Source organism: Calonectris borealis, chromosome 6 (assembly GCF_964195595.1).
Source record: "Calonectris borealis chromosome 6, bCalBor7.hap1.2, whole genome shotgun sequence".
In the NCBI taxonomy this organism is placed as follows: Eukaryota; Metazoa; Chordata; class Aves; order Procellariiformes; family Procellariidae; genus Calonectris; species Calonectris borealis.
Genome location: NC_134317.1, coordinates 513,805 through 538,752, shown reverse-complemented (window position 1 = coordinate 538,752; position 24,948 = coordinate 513,805). Strand labels below are relative to the sequence as shown.

At 41.5% G+C, this 24,948-nt stretch overlaps 1 protein-coding gene across 4 annotated transcripts in view; it reads left to right on the top strand.

Annotated features, from left to right (window-relative positions):
* The first annotated feature begins 4,043 nt into the window (after positions 1-4,043).
* Positions 4,044-24,948, top strand: part of PKP4 (plakophilin 4) — a 100,550-nt gene continuing 79,645 nt past the window's right edge. For 2 of the 4 annotated variants that reach the window (XM_075152608.1, XM_075152604.1), the window contains exon 1: positions 4,076-4,177. The gene's annotated coding sequence lies outside the window, so the exon portion shown is untranslated. Of the gene's footprint in view, positions 4,178-24,948 lie in introns of all 4 variants that reach the window. The other 2 variants (XM_075152606.1, XM_075152605.1) reach the window with 2 other exon arrangements.

The window sequence follows — 24,948 nt, the reverse complement described above, 5'->3', positions numbered from 1 at the left end:
CCACAGGGAGAGAGAAATCTATACCCATGATAGAGCAGTAATTTTGAATGCCACTACCTGAAACTTAAAAATTTCTGTAAAAACCCTCACTGAAACAGCAAAATGTCAGTCCACTACTACTTCAGAAATACACCTTCTGTTAGGTGCCACACCTCCCCAATTCAACAATAAAAAAGCATGAGAACACTTACTGCTTTTTAAACCAAATGAAATTACAGTTTCCAAATTACCCAAAGTCAATTGTATCATGATTGACGGAGTTGCTATGACATCAAAACAATGGCTTGCAGTAACTTTTGAAATCAAATTGTAGGTTTTAATGAGGGGAAAAAACCCACACATCTAAGTAATTTCCCCTGTGAACGCTAAAAAACTGCTCATTTGTTCAGTTAGCCTGCCATGAGCTCTCTCCCTTCTCCAGTTATTTTTTTCCAAACCTTTGTAATATCAGTACCTGTAAGAGATTACAGATAAAACAGGTAGCACTAAATAGTTTCCAGAAAAAAAAAAAGAGGAAAAAAGGTAACACTGGTTTTGTGACTGATATTTACTTCATAATCCTACATTTCCAAGGACCAAGCATTCTGTGCCAACAATTCCCACTTTCTAGCCACAGTGCCTGCACGCTTACATCAAATGAGAAAATCTAGGTGATCTTGCAAATAGAGAAATAGTCACTAAAATTAAAGATAGGCATGTCAGTGTTCTGCAAGGACTGTGAACATCTGTGGAATATTAAAAAAAAAGACTCCAATTTGGATTAATTTCAGAATAGATTAAACAAAGCAGAAAAACATGTTAATGACTTAAAATACTGGAGGAGCACAACAGCAGCAAAACAACCACCTTAACTAAATTGCTCGTCTAAAAAGTTGGAAAACAAGGACAATCATTTTAAGAGATCAGATTTAAGGCTCATAAGAAACGAGGAAGGTTCAGAAAGAAAACACACCGTTAGATTTTTACAAGATTTGCAAACATAATGGAATCAGTGCTTTCCAAATGACGCCAAGAATGAAAAAGAAAGATCATCTTACTTTCAGGTCACATCCTGAAGAGGGTGAATAAAAAGAAACAGTATTTGTTTGCTGCTGATCCTAAAATTGATAAAAGAGTTTAAACATGTATTTGACAAAAGCTACTATCAGCTAATGGAATAAGAAATCAAAAGAATCACTACACCATGCAGCTCTTTGTATTAGAAAGTTAAAGTGGGGTCCATAATATGTTATGGAAAGCATAACATATTTTGTCCCTATTGGGCTCAGTACAGTGATAAATGGATGGGAATAGATGGCCTGTGATACGCAGCAGTCAAATTAGAGAATGTATCGGCTGCTCTGGGTGCCAAAACAAATAAAAAATCTATGACTGTATGACTAATACCAGATAGAATGAAATAGCTGTTCTTCATTGATAGTCATTCAATATATTTGCAAATCTGACAGGACCTCAAAATATTATTTTTAATTCTTTATACTTCTGTTGTGCCAAAATAAACTGGCTCAAGATCACTTTCTCCTTCTCACCATTATTTCTTACCCTTTCCCATCTTGCCTAAGTGGCAAACTCTAAAATACAGAGAGACCTTGCAATGCATGGCTCTGCAGGGATACAGGGCACTTGGAACAGCCTGTTCCTAATAATGCTGGGGGTTACAGCCATCCACCTGGAACCACCCAGAATCTGGAAGGCCTGGAGATGGCATTATGCCACCTTTCACGTCCTGCCAGTAGACTGTGCCTTCCACAGTCACAACAATAACAATAAGAAATGGTTCAATTTACCAGGGGAGGCAAGTAAGCTACTTTTCCAAAAGCTGTTATCTGTGGAAGCTAAGCCAATGTAACAATATCCAAATTACAGGTTAAAACCAGTTGAGACTGATTTGAAGTTGATTTAATTAATCCATTACACCTTTGGTAGAAGCAACCTTGCAACTAATGAAAGTCATTGCTCTCACAGGTTCTGTGCTTTCTCCTCCCTTTATTCTAGATCTACTTATTCTGATTTCACATTTCATTTTTCCTTTTCTCTTGCCCTCCACTCTCCTTTGACCCTTCCCCTGTTTATCTTATTTCACCCTTGTTACTTTTTGTTTTACTAAGTTTCTGCTATTATACCTCTGGACTCCTGTTTCCTATTTCCTAGAAGGAGGCCACCATTCTGGTTTGGTAACATTTTATATCCACTTACCATAGAATGAATCATGACATTTTCAGGGCAGTGAGGAATCAAGACCCTTGTTTACATCTGCCAAGTGTTTTCCATTTGGCATATGATCATACTGTAGCAGTTCCTGCTGTATTAATCCATACAAATGTCAACAAATATTACAGAGATTAAAAATTATACCAATAACCTACATAGTTTCCAGCGTAGCAGATTACATTCCAACTGGGAAATTAAGATAAGGGACTATATGAGTTTATAGGTGACTCTCCATGTTCAAAACTGCTTTTTACCTGCAGTTCCTCTCTGAACAGAGGGTAAGGACATAGTTCTACTTGTAGTGTCAGCACTGATTAAACCACATCAGAGTTGTCACGTGTCCTTATGCCAAGATAAAAATATGGTGCATCGCATTGCACACTACACCGGAGAACTAATCTGCATGGAAAAAAAGACACCAGTAAAAATGCAGGTACCATTTTCATGGCTATTTTTCAGCAGGATTCCTACACAGTCTCTGTCAACACAACAGGGGAAGGGGTTGAATAAGACAACCTCTTATGACAGCAAGAGCTGCTCACTAAATTACACCCCAAATACAAGTTTGCCTGCAGGAGAATAGCTGGAGCCTTCTGAGTGCGTTAGACAAGTATCAGGAAAAGATAAAAGGCAAAAGCAACAGAGTAAAATGAGAATACAAGCACTTCTGGGAAGATTTAAGTGGCAATTTGGTCTTAGCTTCTTTTAGCCGATTACAGTGTCATCATCATATTAGTCAATGAAGCGGCAAGTGTCCTATCGCAGCTGTAACAGCACTAGACTGGGAGAAGAGGAAATGGTATCAGAAAACCCCGAGAAACATAGGGAGGGTTTGTGTTTGGGTTGGTCACGTAGCTCAAAAAGCATTTAACACACATGCTCTCTCACCCAAAACCTATTTTGAAAGTGTTTTACAGTATCTTCAGATATATTGGCTTTTCTTTTCTCCATTCTCTATACCAGTACTAGAAGCTTCACAACGGTGAGATTTTAAAACACTATAGAAAGCATTTTTCCTATATTTCACAAACGCCTTGACTTCATCCGTCAGAGCAGAGCAGAGCTAAGGGCTATACGTCCTGCCGGGAAACCTGCATTGCCACTGCGGGTCTCCCGTTTCTGGTCTTTTACAGCCCGCCAGGAACCACCGGAGAGCCCGAACTGAAGCCAACTCCTGCTACCGCTCCTGCGGCGGCAACGCCGACCCCAACGACTTCCAAGGCCGCCTTCGACGGAGCGGGAGGCGCCCCACAACGGCAGCCCGCCGAGACAGCCACCCGCGGCGGCCAGCCTCGCCGGGAGAGCCCGGCCGGCGGCGAGGGGACGAGCAGCCCCCGGCAGCGGCCCTCGCGGGCACCCCCGCCCCGGCACTGCCGCAGCGGCCATTTTGCGGCCGGTTGCTCCAGCCACCTGCGCCCCGCCCGCTCCCGCGCCGCGCACGGACACTCACCGCGAGGAGGCCGGCGGGCTCTGCGGTGGCGCCGGAGGAGCCTCCCGCCCCAGCGGCCTCGCCCGGGCAGGCGGCCCGGCCCAGCGGGCATTCCCGCCTGCGGCCACCCCGGGCGCGGTGCGGAGCCGCCGCGTCCCTCCGCACGGCGCTGCCGGCCCGGCCCCGCCAGTACCCCCGCGCGCCGCGCTGAGGGGACGGCAGCACCTTCCACTCCGCCGCCTCACAGCATCGGTAACCATAGCAACCTCAAGTCGTGCCGCCATTGGCGGGTTTAACACGAGGCAGTAGCCAATGGAGCGCTGCCCTGTGCTGCGCCTGGCCAATGGGTGCGGGTGCAGGGCAGGGCGCAGCGCTGACGTCACGAGCGGGGCGGAGTGAGGCCAGGCGGAGCGGGCGGCGGGGCTCGGCAGCGCCGGCGCCACCGCCGCCACCATGGAGACCCCGGGCTAGGGCCCGCCGCGGCCCGCCGGCGCGCTGAGCGGGGCCGGCCGCCCCGCCGCCGCCTGCCCCCGCGCGGTGAGTGGGCGAGGGCTGGGGGAGGCCGCGGGCCGGCCGCGGCCGGGGCGCCGCGCGGGCGAGGCGGGAGGCGAGGCGGGAGGCGAGGCGGCGGAGCCCGCCGGGGGCCCGGGGCAGCGCGGCCGGGGAGCCACCGCCTCAGGCGGACCCGCGCCCGGTCCGCGGCGCCGCCGCCCGCCTGCGCCGCTCGCCTTCCGCGCTGGCGGAGCACGGTGTGCCCTCCGCGCCCGCGCTGCTGCCCGGTGCCTGGCCGCGCCGCGCGGGCCCTGCGGGCGGAGGTGCCGCCGCCCGGTCCCTGCCCCGGGCTCCGCGCCGGGCACCCGGGCGGCGGAGCGCGGGAGCCCGGGAGCGGGCGGGGGCAGGTGCGCCTGGGCCGGGGCGCCCGCAGGGGGGGGTCGCGGCTGGCGCCGCGGCAACCGCGGGTCGGGGGCGCGGAGCCCGGGCCCGCCGCCTTCAGCCGCGCGCGCCGGCTTTCCGCGGCCGCGGGGCGAGCCCGCGGCGGATGCGCAGCCCGCGGCCGCGCCGTGCGCCGAAGGGCGCCGTCTGCGCGGGCCGGTGCGCGGCTCCGCGGGCGGGAGCCGGGAGCCGCGCCGCGGCAGGCAGGGCCGCCCGCCGGAGCGCGTACCGCGCCCGCAGCGCCGCACGGCCGGGGGGCGCGGGGCGGTGCGGGGCCGGGCGGTGGCACGGCGGAAACTTTGGGGAGTGGCGGGTGCCGGCGGGGCGGGCCTGCGCTCCCGCCCGGGCGGGCCGGCGTGCCGTGCGCGGGGGAGACCGCGGCGGCCGCCGAGCCGGCAGCGCAGGGCACCGCGCTGGGCGGCCCCGCGCCCGGGCTGCGCTGCTCGCGGCGGGACGCGCTGCCCTGCCCTTGCTGGGACGCGCCGGGCAGCGTGCTTTCCCTCAAACGCGGCGTTTCCGTGCTGGCTGCCTTGTGTCCCCCGGTTCTGAGGCAGACTCCCGTCGGTGTGCTCCCTGGCCGTGACTGAGAAGCGTGAATTTTTTTTAACCGTTGCGTGACTGCTAAACTTCGAGTTGTGTACCATTAGTCAGGTACTGGAGAGCTGGCAGGGGCTCCTCTGCCCACGCAGTGGGAGCACAGCTATTGAAGCTAGTAACTTCTTGCATTTTTTTTTCCCCCTCTCTGATCAAAAAATGAAAATAAACAGGAGAGAAGTAGCACATGCACAATTTGAACACATCTGGGTGAGTGTTGTGGCACACGTGGACGTTTGCTAGCTGATGGATTTTGCCTATGGAGATGAAGCAGGCTTGCCTGTACCTAAGGCACTCTGCAGTGGTCTAACAAAAAGTGTAAGCGTATCTGTAGATACAGCTACTGTGTCTAAGGCTAGGACAGCTGGGAAATGAAGTCTCGGAAGAATAACATTAATACTGACACTGAACCCAGGCTGTTTCAGCAAAGAATTATATTTACATGACTGTAATTTGTGTGGAAGGTAGAAATACCAAATGCCACAGAAAAACACAGTTTAGGAATTGAGGCCTCTCTGGTCCTTTTCTCTTCCCAGCTAATGCTTCAGAATGCATCAATATCTCACTAAAGAAGAACTGTGTGTTTCTAAAGTGCTTGTGTTTGGCCTGTAGACCTTTGTTGATTTTTTTTTTTTTTATAACCTTTAGCTCCATGTTAACTTTACGTTAGTCATTGCTTCAAGATTTGACTGTTTGAAGGAAAAGGTGTGGTTGGACTTGCGGTAGTAAGTAACTAGCTTTTCAGTTTTTTCAGCATTCTCATGTTTTGATAACTTGGGGTTTAGGAAAAGACAAGGATGACAACATTTTCCCCTTTAACTAATAACTGTATTTTTGAGGTAAATGCCAAATAATATGTTCACTGAGATAAAAATATGGGAACCTACTAAATGTACTTATTTAGTTTATGGAGATACACTAATTAGGTCTTGTCCATCAAGTTTAAAATGGGAGGAGTGTGTTTTGGGGGCAAAAGCTTATTGTTGGCACTGATATGCTGTAGTGTCTCAGTTAAATATTACAATATTACATGCAAATGAATGTAACCTGTCTGTGAAAGACAGATTGAATAACTTTCTCCTTTTGTTTAAATAGCTTGTAAAAAGTGCTATCTTGCTACTGAAATAAGTTGCTATTAATATTTTTAATTAAGGTAGGACAGCTGATGGGCCTTTTCCAGTAAAAATGATGTCTTTTTTCCTGTCATCTTGTTAGATGTTAAGGATAAATAGTAGTATTAGAAGTTCTGCTATAAAACACAGTTGGAGCAAGTTTCATGAGAGAGTAGTCTTCTATAAGAGGGGAGAATTTGTTCTAATTTTTGTTAAAATGTCAACAATATAACACACCTTTTGGTATTTGCTTTTTTTAATAGTAATGCAGGATCCTTTTATAATGAACAGATTAATTCAGTCACACAATGTAAACAAGGAAAGCGATACAATACATTACCTTTTTTATAGCAGCTTCATGTACTAGCAAAATGCATTTTGGGGTATTTTTTATATTGAATGATAGCATGTGCTATGTAAAAATAATAGTAATCTTAACTAGTAAGCTGTGTCACGTGTTTAGTATAGAAAATCTGCGTGCATTGTGAGAGAAGCCTCAGTGGAAGAAACGCTCTGCATATTAACAAAACAGGAAACATAAATAAGAACTTTATGTACTTCTGCTTCACTTTATGTAGATTATTTAAATACATTTATAACAGATGAAAGGCTAAAGCAATTCCAAAAGATGGGACTCTGTGAGTACTGTCTTAATTTCGTTGGTTTTTTTTTCTTAATTGTGATGCTGAAAATGAGTAAGTTCTGCAAGCGTTTATCTGATTATGTATTTGGTGCAAGAAAGCACTGACTAGTTCAGGGATCTCAGTGAGCTTAACAAAGTTGTTATAAGTGTAATCAAGAATAATTGGGTTTATTACCAGAACATAGTTATTGTAATATGGTATAGAAAAGACCCCTAAAAAGCAAGCAGAACTTGTGAATACTTGTCTGGAAAAAAAAACCTATGAGCCTGTTATCAGACATATTTTGTATTGCTCTCATTTACTTTCTTATTATTTTCAATCAAATCAGTGAGTCTAGGTTAAAATTGGATTCCACTGTATGAGAAGGTGCACTCCTTTTTAGCTGTTTAAACTTAGTTAAACAGAGCAGTCCCTGTCAGCAGAGGGGCTTTTATAAACACACACAAGGTTTTAGTTGACTGTCGTGGCAGGGAAGCCCTGATCGTGACCTGGGACCCTCTTCTGCTGGGCAGCCCATCTGTGCCTTCCTTTCCTTGAGGGCTCAGCCTGGTGCCTGTGTGCTGCAGGCGTGCAGAAACACGGGGCAAAAGGCTGCCGAACTAATGAGTTTGGAACAGTAACTTCATTTGCCAGGGTTTGGTGGGAAACAACTTGTAAGAGTTGCTGCAGAAAGAACGTGTTCTGTCGTCTTGTATAAAAAGCACGTGTACGTCGCCTAAGTAACTTGTGTTGGTGCGGTTCATAATTCTGGAGTTTTCAGAGTTTTGGTTTGTGTGGAGTTTTTTTCTCTAGTGAAAATAAGACAGCAAATCATTATGACTATGGCATGAACTGTCACTCCAAAAGTAAACTGAAGTAGTTCAAACTTTACTAATTAGGAAGGGAAAAAAAAAAATTGAGCTTGCATAGCTTTATGTGCTACAGACCTGAAACTGGAGTTTTGGGCACAGCTTGTAAACGTTGCTTGCTACTTTTCCTATCTTGATCGCAAATATTGCTGGCAATAAGGCAGTTCAAACACTAGTGAAGATGGAGAGTAAATTCGTAACAGCAGCTGAGCACAGAACCAAAGCCCGTGGAAACGGCCCTTCTCGCTGTAAGCTGTGCTTGGTTCCTGCGGCAGAACCGCACCTAACGAACTTGCAGACGGAGCTGGAGGGACTGCCAGCACTAAGCGGTTCTCTGGGCATGCTTGGTAGTTTTTCTGATTCTCAGCTGCTTTTCCTAAGGCCTGTGATATGTCCTAGTTCATTGGATAACTTTTCATGTTCTTTTTATCTAAACGGAATACTCATTATTCTGCTTGGGGGAGGTTTGCAGAGGGAGGGAGGAGGTAGATGAGGACAGCCAAGAACTGCCTCTGGTGACCTTCCCAAAGCTTTTGCTTGCACAGAAGAAAATCTCAGTGTCCTGTCAGTTAAAATCTCTGCAGCTGGCACCAACGTTCAGACCTTTGCTCCCTTCCCACTCGCTGCCTTTTTCCCTCTCTGCCCTTAGTACCTCGCGCGCTTTTCTTCCAAGGCAGAGGAGAGACACGTGCATTTCAGGGGGGAGGAAAGACTCCTTCAGTTTCACAGTAGATTAATTTATTTATTTATTAATAATGAAATCCCCAACGCTATCATTAAAAGGAAAGGCTTAAGGAGAAGGCTCTTTGAATGGTATCTTGCAGAGGTTTAATTGCTCTCCGAGCACTAAAAGGCAGGAGGACATGCCTTTCCAGTCCGGCCGCGCTCTGCGGTGGAGCGGGCATGTGTCACAGGGTCAGGGAGGTGACTCTAGCACGGGCTTGTCCTCCTTTCAGGATCGGCTTCGTGAGTCAGCCCTCTGCTTCCTGAAGAGCATTGCGGCTGGAAGAGCACAACTCTGTCAACCAGTTGGGCCAGTTTGCTGCCTGCCTTGCCTTTCCTCCCCTTGGGTCGGTAGTGAAGGGCGAATGCAGAAGCTTCGGTTAAAGTGATCCGTAGAGAATTTCTGTGGCTATCTTTAACTTTCTAGTCCTGTTCATGGCATGCCTTACAGGCAAATGAAGGCGACATTACTTTGGGAAAAGTTAGGGAAAATCTGGTCTTAGTGCTTCAGTGTTCTTAAACAAGATGCCTTTTTAACAGAAATTTAAAAAAAACCTTAGCCATACTTTTAATATACATGTGTTTTCCTCCTATTATTGCAAATTTAAGATAGTAATTTCTTTTTCTTTTGTAACCACTATTTTTCCTCCAAAATGTCTCCCTGGCCATCTCTTATGGATCTCCCATCCCCCCTTTCTTAATTTCCATAGCATTTTACAAAGTTCTTCCCCAGCACTAGAAATTGAAGACCAGTCAACTTTCTGTTCAATGACTTTTAAAAATTGTTTTAACTGTGCCTTTATTTTAGTGGAGAAAATAAAACTGTGAGCTGTTACTTTATTTGAGAGTGATTGATTCATTCTTCAAGGAATAATCAAAATCAAGACTTCCCCCCCTGCGCTGTAGTGGGGCCTTTTGCTTATAAAAGACTTGTGATCTAAGTGTTCTAACAGAAATGTAGGGGGGTTTGTGAACCTTAAATCAACATTATAGCTAATCTAATATTCTGATTGGTATTGTGATTAATTCATTATTAAAGAGAAAAAAGGAATCTACTGTAAATCCTTTGAAGGTGTACGAGTTGAAACTTGCTTTCTGCATCACCGCTCAATGGGGGGATTTTTAATGTATTTACTGTTTATGCAACCATGGGGTGGTAATTGTGGGCAGTGAATAAAATTACCCTTTAGCTATTGGATCTGTAAAGCAGATGTTTCATAGATACTCTGTAGGCTGTATAATTAGCTGGCCTTTATTGTTCGCTGAATTCTTAAATAAGATTTTAGAGCGCCAGGTCCCCATCCCTTTATGAGTGAGGTACATCTCAGAGCATTAAGTGCAAAAGCTCCGATGGGATTCACTTGCCTGGAGAGTTCTTGTGCTAGCTGGCAGCAGGACAAAATGCAGCAAGAGTGGCTCTGCACAGCGTCAGTTCAGTCCAGTAAATGTCCTTAGCTTAGCTGGAGCCATCTCGAGAGACAGGAGCAAGAGGGAGAATGTCCTGGAAGGAGATGAAGGGGCTGAAGGCGAGAAGGTAGGAGCAGTTTTTCTAGTGCTAGGCAGAGTAAGAAGTAGCAGAGATCTGGGGAGCAAGTGAGGGAAGGGAGGAGCTGGACTGTGTGGTGCCAGACATTGCTTTTTCTCAAATGAGGCTCAGCTGTGAGGAAACAGGGAAGAAGTGTTAGAAAAATTCTGGATTTCTGTTTGTTTGCGTGGGTGCAAAAAACTTTTCCTCTCTTCGCCTTCTTAACAAAACCTCATTGTGGCACACAAGCGGTGTGGAAAGCCTTAGGCTATCACCTGTGCTATACTTTTAACATTTTTTTAATAAATGTACTCAAAAGCATTTGCATTACACGTGTTCAAATAGAAAGCATCTAATCTATATCTTAATTTGCTTTAAATGATTTTAGTTATGCCATCTCTGCTAGAAATATAATGCGAACAGGAGACTTTCCAGTTTGTTGTGGTTTTCTGTCCTCTTCCTGCCCAGAAAGGCAGCAGCAGGCAATGCATCCTTAGCGCTCCTAAAGGAAATCTTTTCGATTCCAAAAACGTGTTCTTCATTGTCTTTTATTGGCAGAATTATCTGTTATTGCATAACACGTAAATTGAGTACTCGTGCATTTGTTGTCATGAAGGTAAATCTGATTGGTGTAAACTAGTAAGCTTGTAATCGTTCCCGTTAGCCTGTTCCTGTGGAGTACGGTTTACGAAAGCTTTCTCGTGGGTCGGGACATAGTGTGTATGTGGCTAGGTCAGCTGGCCAACTCCCTGCTTTCTTTGAGGTATCCGTTGGAAACTTTCAGTTGCTGATATAGTATAAGCACAGGATACAAATTCCCAGATGTTTCTTCTTGGATTGATTTGTGCATACAATGTGTGCATATAATTTGTGCTGATATATGTTACCTAATATGCTGAAATTCCATACAATATCTCCCCTTAGAATTAACTCTCTTACTTTGTAGTGGCAGGTTTTGTAGTAATTCCAGTTTAAAAAAAAAAAAAAAAAAAATCACTAATCTCTGAAACAATTTCAGACAAATGATAACTCCTTGACTTCCATGTCAGTGCGACATGCTTAAAAATGAAGTGTTTTGTATCTTTCCCAAAACTAAAACTAAGATGTTCTATGTAATGCAGTCGATTTCAAGGGCTTCTGGACAAGTGAAGTGCTGGAGTGTTAACTGGAGAAATTCTGTGTACAGGTGTGTTTGTGTGACACTGTTCACTGATTGTCTTTTACAGATTCCTACTCAAGCCTTGCATGGTAACCAAAGGTAAACAGGGAGACAGATCTTAAAAAGAGTTAATACTTTTGTCTTGTTCTTATTTAAAAACAAAATTGCCAGATTTTGTTATTAAGAAATAAGACAACAGTATCAAAATGATAGCATATTGTGAAAGGAGATTTCATTTGTACCGTAATAGTGCCTAAACTCCAAATTGTCGTGCCCTTTTATGAAGTAGAGGGAAATCCATGCTCCATAGAACTTGCAGACAAAAAGGCAAAATTTAAACTAATAGGTGAAACAGGTGGAGGAGAAGAGATCAAGGAGCACATATCTTCATCCAGGGTGCTTGTGGTCCAGGAATAATGCTGAGTTGTTGGTCTATATTAATTGACACAGCCTTAATCGAAGATACGCTAGCAGAATTTGCCATCTGTTGTTGCTCTATATCCTTCATATCAAGCTTTGTCCTCATAACTAATGTAATGGAAGTAACCAGTGCCATATTTTAGCTGAAATAGAAAATACTGGCATGTGAGATGATTGATACAATACATCACTTGTTTCTGGGAGCATGTTTGTATTTCAAACAAGAGATGAAAAAACATTGAACCCAAAAATTTCAGATTGGCTCATAGATCTGTGAGATGTGTCCGTTTTCTCCATGCTATTTGGACTATCCAACAAGAAAGAAAATTACTAAGTTTTCTTAGTTTTGCCATTGTTTTTTAGCATAGATTACAGCAACAGCATACACTGAGATTTGTGAGATTTCACTGTAATTAAACACATTCTTTTCCAGAAGATACTTTTAAAAATCATTGTTTAGAATTCTTTACAGAATAGAAAGACTGACACAAAAACTTACTGTGGTTCAAAGACTTGACATTTTTTAAGCAAGTCCTGAAGTTCTGGTAGAGAACACTGCCTATTACGGGATGCTTTTTTGTTCAGGCTGATGTAATCAGTTTTCCAATACTGAGAGAGTTTGTTAATGTTGTTGTGGAACACAGAGGTTACTTTTAAGCAACACACAAAATTCACCAAGTCATGTACTGACACTGAAATTAAAAAAACAAAACAAAAAAACCCCAAACCGAAAAACAAAAAACCCCACCCAAAGATATTCAGTAGCTTAAAATATGTTGAATTACCAAGGCAGACTGAATACAGGAATTAGATTTGTCTGATGAGCTCCTGAGTTTTATTTTGGCCATCCCCGAGTGCTTAGAAAGGAGCAGGAAGGCCACCGTCCTTCAGTCGTTGCTCCTGCGCTAATAAAGTCTGAAAATTTACTCGCACAGTGTAGGAAGATAAAACTTTTTATTAAACTTAATATATTTATTGGTATTCATAATGACTATATTTTTTATATCTATTTTACTGTAATAGATGTAAAAGAAGATACCTTAAATCACAACTTGACTGCTTTCAGGAAGCAGGTAGTTCATCAAGTTTAGAAAGCCTTGCCTTATTTGAATTTGAGCAAATGCTGTTTTAGTTTAGATATGGTTCATTGTATTATTTTATATTGTATTACTAAATTGTTCTGTATTACTAGTATGGATTTATTCTATAATATAAATATTTATTAATATGTTTCAGAAGGACTGAAATTTGAAATAGAAAAGGAAGATACAATTATTTTTTTGTTTTGGATAGCAAAGATACCTCAAGTTATTGCAATTTTTCCAGAGTTTTCCTTTGTTTTCCCTTCGTCTCAAAGCATTACAGGCATCATATTACAACAGAACAAAAATATTTTACTGTGGTAATATTCCAGATAATTTTTGTTATAGAAAGTTGAAAATAACGCTTTATCTATAGCGTCGCAAACTGTGTGATTTTCACATGTTCAAATTTTAACAGTTTCAGTAAGAGCAGCTGATTAAAAGCTCGTTTATTAGTTACTTAGTCCTATGTGCACATCTTTGCAGATTAAAATGGTTAATGGAAAAAATATCAGGTTGGTAGACTAGTTAATTTACATGCAACTTCAGTGTCAGGATGGATCAATACGAATAATAAAGATACTGTATTGTCACCATAGAAACATTTTGGCAGTAGTCTGTAGCAGGTTGTTTTTAAGTTGCTGTTTTGGTTGCTTTAAAGAACACCTGTGAGTCCTCAACTTCTCAATGTTTGCGGGCTTTTTTCCCTGATATTTACTGCATAATGTCTTTCTGAATTTATTGTTCTCAAACTTGCATGTTATGATGGAGTATTGTGAAAACAAAGTATCTTGCTATGAAGACACTTTCTGCATTTTGAGGCATAAACATTATCTTTTCGTTGTGAATGGAAGCTGAGATTGATCATGCTTTAGAAGAATGTCACTGTATGACAGCACCTTCTTCAGTCGCATTTTGTCATCAGAATAGCAGTTCAGAAACACTTCATCTTACAGTCCAACAGTCGAACGCATTCTTTTACTTGTATAGAATTTTTTCTTAGAAAATCAAGAACTACCAACACTAAGCGGGTAACTTCTTCAATATTTCATGCTTCTCTTGGAGCTAATAATTGGTTCTGTATGACCCTGAGCAAACTTTCCCCCAGGTTCACTGAAACAAGCAGGCAATTGGCAAAAGCATGTTGCTGTTGTCTGCGTGGCAAACAGCCACCTGCCTGCTTAGGCTTTTCTTTCAAAATATTTGACATGTCTGTCTTGCTTCCAAGTCTTTAGATGGGCAAACTTAAACATGTTGGAGGAAGGGGAGACAGGATATACTACTGCATGAACTCCATTTCTGCTCTTTCCCTCCTTGCCCAGGATGTCATGGAGGCTGCCTTAGCTTCGATCTCCTAACTAAAAAATAGCCTGTAGCTGACTGAAATGATTTGCATGTTGCACAGAATTATAGCCAGGCTAGAGATTTTTATCTTGGGTGCAAAAATGCCTTCTAATTCTAGAAACTGAAGTGTCGTGTGTCCTTTTCCCCCCAGTATGAATAAATACTAAGTGTGGAACCTCTGCAGTGTCATTCTGCTAACAACCTGTTGTCATTCTATTAACAACCACCTACAAAGCCTCTGCTCTGGCAATTTAGAACAGCCTCAAACAGAAGGAGAGCAAAGATGCAGTTGCGGTAACTAATCAATCTTCTTAACTTTCTTAATTTTTACAACTTCTGTTTTATTAATCCTCCCATTGTACCACTGTCTTTTATATTCACACTTGCCCATGTGTTTTATAATTTCTTAAACTAAGGCATCAGGTGCAAATCCTTATGGAAGAATATAATCTATTGAAATTCTTAACTCTTAAGCTTGCTTGGCCTGTATGTCAGAATCAAGTTTTGGTTCCAGACAACAGATAACTACTGTTCTTCAGCATCTTTTGTTGCAAGAATCTGGCACTTTTATTTAATGGTTTTAAAAGAAGATTCTTTACAGAATATGAGGGAAAAAACCTGGGAAACAGCTAATATTCTGTGTTCAGAATAATTCTCCTTCATTTTACACAACTTCTTAACAGATACTGTATGTTGGGACTTTTTGTCTGCTTTACCATTAAATTCCCATAATTCAGCTGAATCTAGTAATTCAGGATTGGAAGCTATCCTGTTTGTACAGCCGACTTGTTTCCTTGTGGTGGCTGGGAGAGAAACCCGGGGATACAGAACTGCATGCTTCTCTGGTCCTTTTTTCTCAAGCATCTGCTATAGGCCGTCGCCAGTCAGGATTATCATGCTAAATGAATCTCTAGTCTGATGCAGTGTAGCTTTTCTGAAGTTCTTATGGGTAGCTGGATTTACTACATGCATTTGATATTTGGACTTTTTCAGTCTCTGTTTGAAACAGCACAATCCAAGCGGAAGACAATGGTTATAACTGAGGATATGCTATTTTTTGAAATGTAATGCTTTCTTATTTTTAATGCATTTAATAATCTCTTATATAGTGCGTGGACTGAGCAGCTATCTTTACAGTAGTATTGGTGACTTAGTTTGCCTTTCAAAGGACCTTACTGATAGCCTTGTATGATCCAAAGTTGAGACTTCTTACCAGTGTATTTTTTTAATATGAACGTTAAACAGTTTGGTGTGATGTTGCCTCATGAGGTAATGTGTTAAATTTGTAAAACTTATGAATTCATAGGTGTGCAAATACAAACCGCGCCTTTTCAGTTTTAAGTACACATTACCTTTCCGCCCAGCTTTTCCTTGAAGGTAGAGCTAGTGTTCAATATAATTAATCTTGTCCAGTACACTGCAAGTGGATCTAGTAACACAGAATGACGTGGTGCTAATGTCTGACTTGATTTGCATTTTGCCTTTTTTATTTCAAAGTGTATGTTAGGAGATGCAGTGACTGTGCCTCTCACCTGGCCAACATCAAGATCATTTCTTCATCTAGGTGAAAGAATATGTGGCTGTCAAATTTTCCGCAGTATAGGATTTATGTGTAGGTTTGTATGTTATCTTCAAATAGAATGGTGATTTACATGTGCAAATTTACTTGGGTAGGGGACATTCAGCATCTCCCCCAAGTAAGTTATCATTTATCATGATACAACTACAGCTGTGTAGATTTTCTCCTGTGCCTCCAACGATTTTGGATTGGTTAGAGCAGCTATGGCCTTGACCACCTTGACTAACTCTAAACTGAACAGACAGGATCAGATCCCCATTTAATCCCAGGTGAACTTAAACCAAAATGTGAAGTCTTACTATAAAACTAGCAGACAGAGGTGCAGTGGCTTGAACTAGTTGTTTTCAAATGCCAATTTGTACCTTTAAACATGGTGGAACCTGAACGCGTGATTCTAAAAATCCTGTGGATGTCCAGATGTACTTGGCGTTGTCAGAGTGCTACAGGTGGATGCTAAATGTAGTAATAGCTTTGGTTATTAGTAAGTTCAGCTACTGTATGAAGATATTTGTGCAGGTTTTATGTAAGAGCCCTGATTGAAATGGTCCTACCACAGCAGGAAAGCAAGCAAATCACCTTGATTTGACCTTAACATTTTCCAGTTGCAAAGAAGCCAGCAGGATACGAATCAAAACAATGCTGACTGTAAACACATCCCAGAGGAGCTGGCTACTTTCTGCTCTTTTAACTGTGTGATTGAGTAGTTTGACTTTCCTAATGGTAGATAGGATTTTATTTGTATACCAGCGTACCCTTTTGCCATAAGAGAAGATAAATTGGGTATACCAATATGATAGGAATCCAATCTAAGGATCCTAACAGTGGAATTACAACAGTGAAGAAAATATCTACCAATAATTCTATTCTCAAGTAATATATTCAGTATATTTTTTCACTTTTCCAAGATGTTCATTACAATGAGAAGTTTCCTAATTTCTAGTTATAGAGATAAATTTCTGTATCGTCATTTAAGACCTATTTGGTCTTCTCTCAAATGTCTCCTTATCCTCATTTTTACCCCCAAGTAAGGGGGGTTTGATCCCTTTATCATCATGACAGCCTTTGAATTCAGTCAGACCAGCACAACCAGCTGCAAATGTGAGAAACAAGACCTGTGCCAGGCACTGGGTTAACTTTTATTTCGTTATAATGGAAGTAACACTTCAGAATCTCTGCTGGAAGTATGTTTTTGATGTATTCTACAATGGCATGTGCCGTTACTGTGGCTATCTCACAGGAACAGCTAGTGAGCCCATATTCTTCTCACCAGTCACTTCTTTGTGATGACCTTATTGTCTGTTAAAGAAACTTTCATTGGTCACCATCTCTGGCTTGGCTAAAGAAAAGCAGCAAGATTAATTCCTCAAGGTCTTCCATAATAATAGGCCTGCTTAATGCCCCAAGCCCGTCTTGCCTACCAAAGCCCTCACAAATTTGGAAGACATGTGAAGACTGGTTGTTTTGACAATGTTAAACATGATCAATCACAAGGGAATTCCTAGTGGAGGAATTTCTTTCCAGGTGGAGCTTCACATTAATGCTACTTTTTTTGTCTTCCTTCCCATAAACAGGCTGAATACATAATAATGATCATTTGAAAATAGAAACCAAGTGTAGCTTATTTTGTCTTAAGTACGTGGTAGCGTATTACCTGACTGTTTTCTTTACAGACAAATGTTTTTGTTACTCTTGTAATTTCTTTTCTGCTTTAGCAAGTCTTGTTTGTCTTGACTGTCTGCAACTTTCACATAATTCCATTATTATTTGACTTGGAAAACCACAGTTCTCAAAATTCATGGACCTGTAGATTTCTCCTCTCCCCTTAGGGTGCTCCACTTTTTCACTTGTATCTCTTTTAAAGTAGGTATGCTTCCCAGATAAGTAATTCTTTGTTGGCTTAGATGTACATTGCATGCTTCTGTGTGTCATCCCTTCCACTGCCTTGGCTAGATACAGGTTTGTTGGGTAGCAGTAGCGTCAGACAGCTCTACAGAGCTCAGCTGGTTCATTTCACCACATTGTTTTCTATTTCATAAGATTCGTTTTTCTGAAATCGATGACTTCAGTTACAGGTCTGCCTACTTAAATTATCCTCCTATTTTAAATTTAAATCAGTCCATAACAATGTGGTCCGTGGCTATTTCGGCAACTGGATTTTTTCTATTCTGTCTTTTAGGCTCGAGTTTGTTGAGCAAGTAATTTTTTTTGTTGGTTTAATTGCTCTTTCATCACTATATCCACGAAATAAATACCTGTGCCCCACCGTTATGATGATTATTCATGCATCAATCAATGTCTAGAAAAGCTAGGTCTTACAGGACCAAGTTTCCAGTGTTATTTGTTTCTAATACAGCTTCCACCCCAAAGTTTGAGTGGCCACTACTAGCAGCTCTCTCTTCTCTGCGGTTGGAGATTCGCTAAAAAGCATTAATGGTTATGCTGTAAACTCTGTCCTTTTTCAAATGAAGGAAGACCAATTCCAGAAATGAACAGTCTCCAGAGAGATGACTTCTCTCTGAAGTTGAAAGCCGGTAACGTGACTGTTCCTATCTTTTGAATTTCGCTTTGGCCAGTGGGTCTTACAATTCACTAATGGATTAAGTTTATAACTAATAAATTGGAAATATCACAAAATAGTCTGTTGTGAAGACACTGAATCAATAGTTTATTAAGGAAGACTCTTTTGTTGTTGAAAGTTTGTAGCTTTGAGCATGTTATACTTGGCATGGACGCAAGACTTTCCATCTTTTGCAAATTGGTCATCCAGTGAGGTTAGATCATAGAATTCAGTGTGAAACTTGAAGTTCATATTGCCATTCCAGTAAATAAAGTGGTTCACTTTCATGAAGACTTATTTGGGGATAATGAGGTCTAAAGGCTCGGCCCGCCCCTGTGAGGAGTTAGTTGGTGACAAGTATGGAACAAGAAACCAAGCTCATGTCAGCTTTGTTCCATGCCAGTTCTACTACATTTTCCTTCGTTTAAATGCTTTATGTTTCTAATTTCTATTGAGGATGGGAGTAGTGATGGCGATGACCTCGGTTTTGAAAGGATTTCAAACTGGCTTCTCCGAGGTGAGGGCTGGCTCCCTGGCATCGGCCTCAGCCTCGGAGGCAGCCCCGTCCCCTGGAGCACAGGCATGCCTAGCAGCGGGGCACAGCGGTCCTCCCGCTGTTCCGCAGTTTGTGGGCAGGGTAGTCCTCCTGGGAGGAAGCCTAGGTTGTCCTGGGCCGGTTATCAACCTCGCGTGATTCCTATGTGTCTGCGTTTCACCGCACCAGACGCGCGTGCTTTGTTCCGTGGTGGCTGGCCTGTGTCACGTGCCAGCGTGGCTCAGACCCCTGTGCGCTGCTTTGCTAGTCTGGGGACAGAAACTCTCCAGAACACCACGGGCATGTTCAGTTGCAAGTAAATTCTACCTTTTAAGGTGAGCGTAAATGACAAGTTAAGGGACTTCTGGCTTATTCCATGTACCTGACAAAATTGTTGGGCATATCCTTCCTGTGGCTCAACAAGAGGATGTTGACAAGCAGCAACAGCATCAGTATTAAAACTGGATAAAAATGGGACAAGGTAGTATGTGAGTGTGCGTGTGTGTGTTTACCTTGCCGTATTTGGACATGTTGATCTGAAGTCTGCATTCGTAGCCTCGCTGAAGTCTATTTTTAAAACACATAAAAAGAGATTTTAACAATGTTCATCAGAAGGTGTGTTGAGAGCTATTTGGAGTTAACCAGCAGCATTACTGTAGAGAAACAACTGACAAACTGTATTTGCCATTGTAAGGAAGCAACTTCTTTAAAAATTTTATTTGAAGAAATAATTATCTGCAGACTATATAATGCAGTCATTTTTCATTAAGTTTTTCTTGTGCTTTTGTTTGACAAAAGTTTGACAAAACTTTGGTTAAACAAGAGAAGTGTAAGATTTTTGAGCGTATTTTTGCCCTTCCTTTGCTGGACATGTTAACATTTTCTCTGGCATTTGCAGCTTTACCTGTCTAGTTCATATGAGAACTGAACTAATAGAGAATGTACTAGGTGAGCTTTAAAAGAAAAAGCAAAAAGAGGTTAAACCCTCTGTAGAACCTCTTCTGTGCCTTTGCTGAAAAGCTCCATTTTAAAATGTTTTGATTTGAAGTGGTCTCTTTCACAAATAGAAAGGCAAAAAATGCAATTAGGTAGATACGTATCCTGTTAACATCTGTAATTTATCCTGCTGTCTGTGATATTGAAAAGGTAACTAGCAACTGACTTAAAGTACCTTGCTGAAATGTTTCATTTTTAGATAGCATAAATTATATGTGTAACAAATATTTTCAATTCCTGTGGTATAGTAATACAGGTGTTTCTTCCCTGTTGATTCCTCCCTTTCAGATGGGACTGGTTTTAGTACTTTATTCTGCTGAAGGGTCTTGGGGCGTTGTTTGGCTTGGGGTGCTTTCCTGCCTGGTGCTCAGCTACTTCCTCTTCCTTACTTTACAGTGCTCAGAAAGTCCAGTTCAATATCAGCGATCTGAAATTGTATATATTTTTATGAAGCTTAAGTAGACATTCTAAAAATGGAAAGATACGACTTTAACTACAGTAACTATTTAAGCGTTATATGAAATAGCAATCTTGCAAGTTCTGGAAGTGCATTCTTTTCTGCTGTTGTCATTCATGAGTGTATTTCCTGAGTTGTTATATTGATGTTTTCCTGGACTTGCACAGTGCAAGCAAGAGCAGGCTTTCTCTATTTTGAAAGTGGAAATCCCCTAAAACAGTAATTGTTGTGGTTTTTTTAAGACTTAAAATTGTGTAATTTTTCAACTACTTCATGTTATTGAGAGGGTTTGCTTTTGATAGCTGTGTTTTAAACCCCTCATTTTCAGCTTTATGTTAAAGCACAGTGAAAATAACTGATTAAGTTCATAACTTTTTTGGTGGTAGAGTTGCTTATTTAAATATATCAGTATTAATTGTCAGGCATATCTAAATCATAACTGTGAGCATTTAATTTTTTCTATTATCTGTTGTTCTGAAAAGGTCTAAAAAATAAAGTTCGTTTGAATTTGGAAGGGGGGAAGAGCACCCCAGTATCCCATTTAGAAGAGAGAGTAACACTTAAATAATTAATGTCATTGATATTGTCTGATAACTGGCAAGAAAATAGCAGTAGCTTTTAAATATTATTCTTGATTATTGTTTTGTTTTTCCTGCAGTGACTTCAATATTTCAGCTGTTATCACTTTTCCCCATAGTCTGTGTTTTGTATCCAAACACAGGCAACTCCTACATAAAATTTGCATAGCTTTCGTTGCTTTCTTCTGACTTTTCAATTGATCTAACTTGAAATTGGGTGCACGAAACTGGATATACGTCTTTCGCTAAGCAGACTGGGAAGATTGTGCATTTCAGTGCAGTGGGAAATGAAAAATAAGCAGGAGTGATAAATGAGAGTTTTTTGGTTTTGTTTTGGGTTTTTTTTTTTCTTTTTCCCCTCCTTTTTCTTGTCACAGGAAAGTGTGCTTTGATTACAGGCATCCCAGCTTCACATGGTTTTCCACAGAGCTGTTGTCTTGCTGGTTGTCTTCTGTACTGCATTTGTTCCTGCAGGACTTTGATCGTCTTTGTAGCCTGGGTGAACGTGAATGTAGGCAAGGCAGGGTTACGCATGTGGAGGTAATACAAAATCAGTGGGTGTCACTGGGACGGACAGACAAGCTTCAATGTTCAGTTTGAGTTGGGATCAGCTGCTTTTGAGCTTGGCATTTGTTTTTAGATAGATTCTCCTCTAGTTCGCAATCTCTGAATGCTGGCCCTACCACTCAATGACACGCGCATTCCCCTCCCCTGCCCTCAGCCATCACCTACAGAATGCTGACAGTGGTACTAGCTTTTATTTGTTATCACAGGTAGCCCTGTCGAGGCAGTACCTGTGACAGAACCCCATTTCAAGCCTTCTTTTGATGCAAGTGAACTATTAACTACTGCTTTGATTACAACTTTCTAACAAGTTACACTGGTTACCTCTTCCCCCCCCACAGTATTTTCACCTATGCTATCTAGGCTGCTTGTCAGAAGGCCATGTGGCAGTGTCAAAAGCTTTACATTCGAGATGTATTTCTTCTAGTGCTCTTGTCATAGAACAAAATTACGTAGATTCGATATAATCTGCTGTTGACAAATCCATGCTATTTCTTAACACTTGAAGTTCTAGTGCTTACAAGATGTTACTGGTTTTGGTGTGCTTAATTTTCCCTGCTCAGAAATTAGAATTAGACAAGAATATGGGGCAGGGAATTAAAACGTAGAAATAAGAATGATGTTATTGTGAGCAGTATTTGAGATTCCTTTGAAACTTTGGATTTGAACTTTTAAAATACATTTGAGTCATACTTTCAGTCTTTCAGGAACTGAGGCAGGAAAGCTATCTAAATTGCGTCTCCAACTTTGATGCAAAATATTGCCATCTCATGACAAAATTGTATGCCTGTAGGAGATTTTACAGGAAGGAGTGTTTTTCACTGCGTGAAGAAAATCACATCTTGCCATCATCGTACAGTGCTGCTTAAAGATGCGGTACTTGCACACAACAGGAAGCCTGTGAATACTGGTCTGAGAGTTTCTTCTTGTTTTAACTGAGCATCAGTAAAAAACCTGAACCGTCTGCCATCATTCGGTATTTGTTTCCCTTCTTGACCATTTCCACACTTAATCTTCATTCCTTTGGTATATAGTTTTCTATCCCTCTGAATTTTCTTGTTGGTGTGTACTGAATTGTCTACATTTTGTACTGTGGGCATCTGTTTCAGAGTGTGGTTAAAATTATTGACCTTATTTAATGTACCATTGACCCGAGTTTTTTCCCTTACGGCACTTCTGGAAAAAGTCTTCATGCCTAGCCAAACATTTTAACCTAAGTGTGTCAAACTTTATAGTTATGCTTCTGTCATCCACCCCCTACATATGGAAGGCATATGGTTCACTTTGATAGGAATAGTTAATATAATTTTGTATTTATCAACATTAGCTCATTCACCTTGCTTTATGGTTTTCCTCAAGTTATTCAGTTGTCTTTGATCTCTAATCATAATGTCACTTGTAAATTTTGGTGTTTCACAGCTCTTCATCTCTTTAGAGAGAATTTAGTATTTCTACTAATACTCTATAGAGTTATGTGTAATCCTACTACGAGTACTTAAAGTTTTTAAGGGTAAAAAAAAGTCAAATATACCTCAGAAAAATAATACCGATGATACTACTTTTTGGGGAGATTGGAGAACTGATTGAAGTATTGGTAATTTTGGCCTTAAAAGCCAGACGCTTATTGTCTAATTCATGTAGAGTTTGCTATTACATGCAACTTTTTTTTAGCTTCTGGCTCAGAGAACAGAAGAGGAGAGAGTTCCATTTGCTTAAATATAGAAGTTTGCACATAGAGCATTCTTAGCAGCAAACTGAGTTCTGCTGTGCAGTTCTGTTTCAGAGCAAAATGAAGAGTAAGCTACAGTTTAGCAGTTGATAAAACTTCATTTTAGTAAAACCTTTTGCTAATCTATAGCTACGTTTATTAGAGAACAGTGGTATTCCCCAATCTATCTTTATGGTATGCAAGAATTTGACATTTCTGTAGTAGTCATTTGAGCAGGAACAACCATAGTTTGCATTAAAGAACTTATAAATGTATCCCAAGTAAAAGCAGAAATTTTAACATCATCAGTTTCCAAATTTTGCAAGGGGGTAGTTGGAGCGTAGTTTAAACTGCTGCTCATGGGTCACTCACTCCTGCACCACAGTTCTCAAAGCGGAGATGGAGACTGCCGTGTTAGTAAAAATACGCAAGTCTGTGTGATAAGTGAAATCACACCACTGATCTAGTCTGGTCATTTGTTAAAGGCGGGATGCAACAGGGCCTTGGTAGCATCTAGTTCCAGACCATCTCAGTGATACACCTTACACCACATCCCTCAAAAATTTGCACTGGCAAAACAGGGGGAGCTGTGGAATTCTGTAACTCTTCAGCTGTCTTTTAAAATTGTGGTTATAACTGTTAATTTCTATCATTGGGAAAATTGTTTATGTAATTTTTTTTTCCAATATGCTTTATGACAAAATTGAGAAGCATACTTTTATAAATACATATAAAATAAATTTGTTTTGATAGTGCTTCCAGTTGAAATGTATCTGCCTACAGTTAGTGTGCATTATATCTAGCAATAATGTATAGAGTAATACTTCAGTAATACTTTTACAGGGCTAGAAGAAAATGTAAGTGGAAATTGAATAACACCTGCAGCTATTGTTCTGCTTGGTAGTGTTTATATCTTTACTTACAGTTATTCTCAGTTTAAGTCCCATTTGCTTGTTTATAGGAGTTTTCAGGTGGGAGATTGTAAAGTGTCAGTTTGGAGCTCCTTGGCTTTGCAAGCATTTGGTAGCAGTACTGCACAGCATACATGCACTGCAGTTACTCGGGCGTTACAGTTTTTAAGTTATGTTGTTCTGTGACATTCATTCTGAACGACTTCATACCCTAAATTAATTGACAATATTCCAATACCAAACGAAGAATTTATCCTTCTATGAATGGTTGAATGAATAATTTATGAATGACACCTGACAGTCTGTGTGGAAAATCCAAAATCCTTCGGTGATACTACATACCCCTCCTCCCTCTCGGTCTGCAGTAGCATAAGACTGAACTTTATCCCTCGAGATAAATCTGCGGTTTGTTTGCAGAACTGGTTTTGAGCACTGTGCTCTGGTGAGGTGGTTCTAAATGGCAGTGGATTCAGATATATCGACAGAACAGAGCAATACAGACGCGGGATGGTCCAAAGGAAGGGTTCAGATTTGGGGTCTGGTGTTTGTATTTTCTCTAAGGCACGGAGCCTTGTTGACGTAGACTACTGAAAACTCCATTTATTGCCAGTTAGCTTGTAATTCATATATTTGTGAAGTGTGAACGCTCTCCAGACATCCTTCAGATGACAAAGAATCTTTTTTTTTAAGCTGAGCTACAAATGATGCCTCAGGCCTTGAAGGATATGATCGTAAATATGCCTTTATTCAAAATGGTCGTCTTCTATACCTGTCTGATCCCTTCTGCTGAATGGTTAGTTTGAAAGCTATAAAAATATTAATCTTGTAAGCATGTTACAACTGGATATTTGCGGATGTAGAATCTTGCCTGCTCACTAGAGTGGAGTTAAAGTATGTAGCCATCGGCCAAAAAAAAAAAAAAAAGGCTGTCTTTTGCTAGGAGCTGTAACAAATATACATTTATCCAAAAGCTAGGGTAATAATTTTTAACATTTTAAAAAGGACATAGCACCAGATGCCTTTTGAACCTGCATGTATT